The following is a 1,193-nucleotide window of genomic DNA, read 5'->3' as shown; positions in this document are numbered from 1 at the left end:
AGGCGTGCATTGAGACGTTACTGGCACCCACTTGAATAAATCGATGAATGAAGGGAGATCAAGTGATCAAGTGATATAGTTTTTAGGTTTTAGAATTAATGCTTTTATGCAGCAACCTGGTTGGAACTGGAAGATACCGTCTTGAGTGAAGTTAGTCAGAAAAAGAAACAAAAACAGGATGATGTTCACTCATCTATGGAATACCGAACACTGGATGTGGAAATGTAATATAAAGGGGCTACGTAAATCATCCCTGATTCCAGTGTTTAGAGAGAAGCCGGACAAAGAAGGAAAGAAATTTGGGGCGGAAGAGTCCCAGACGTTTACAGGGATCAGGGATTCATTTATGCCATTGACATGAGTGAGGGGTGTAGCCATTTACCCAAAACACAGATGCAACAGAACTGAAAATAAGATATAAGCTGTAACCACTGAAGCCTAGTCATGTGCTTGTCCAGATGACAGGCGGGGGTAGACTTGGGACTGGGGTGGGGAGGGAATACGGGAACACGGGTGGAGGGAAGCTGATGCAGGGATCGGTGTTCAATTATTGTATGCCTAAACACAACTATCAATAACTTTGAAAATCCTGGCACTTTAATGAAAACTTTAAAAAACAATACAATAAAATACATTTCCAGATTTCAGCACCCACTGAGGTTGAAGACCCTGTAGTCCCAGCATTAGGCTCTGATATTTTTCCTGTGATGCTGAGACCATAGATGTGGTTGTGGGGATGGAGCCGGACCCCACCTTTCAAGTTGCATGCTCGGTCCATTGAGCACTCCAATGGCATAATAGTTAGTTTCAACAAGAGAATCTTACAGCACACTTGTATGCAATACCCCTGTTCCCTAAAGAAATTGCTGTAATTCCACATCCTGAAACTGTGATTTGAGTTCTGAAATCCAACAAAATGCACAATGAGAATTAGTCCAATGTTGAATGGAATGCAGTTGAAGGACCAAGCAGGTGGAGGACATCTCCATAGTTCTCACAGTCCAAGCAAGCCTACAGAAAGGGAAAATCTGCGGGAAGTGTTGCTGGGAGGAGCTCGGCAATCCCCAAAAAAATCCTTTTGGGTTTTGTTTTTAATCAGACCCTCTGGAACAAGCCAGAAGCATAGCAAAAATAACAGAGTAGTGAGCCGTGACAGCTCTCAGCAGGGGGATGTTTCTGTACCTGATTATTCA

This window comes from Sorex fumeus, unplaced genomic scaffold (assembly GCF_029834395.1).
Source record: "Sorex fumeus unplaced genomic scaffold, SorFum_2.1 ptg000134l, whole genome shotgun sequence".
Taxonomy (NCBI): domain Eukaryota; kingdom Metazoa; phylum Chordata; class Mammalia; order Eulipotyphla; family Soricidae; genus Sorex; species Sorex fumeus.
Note: the sequence above shows the minus strand (reverse complement) of the source record.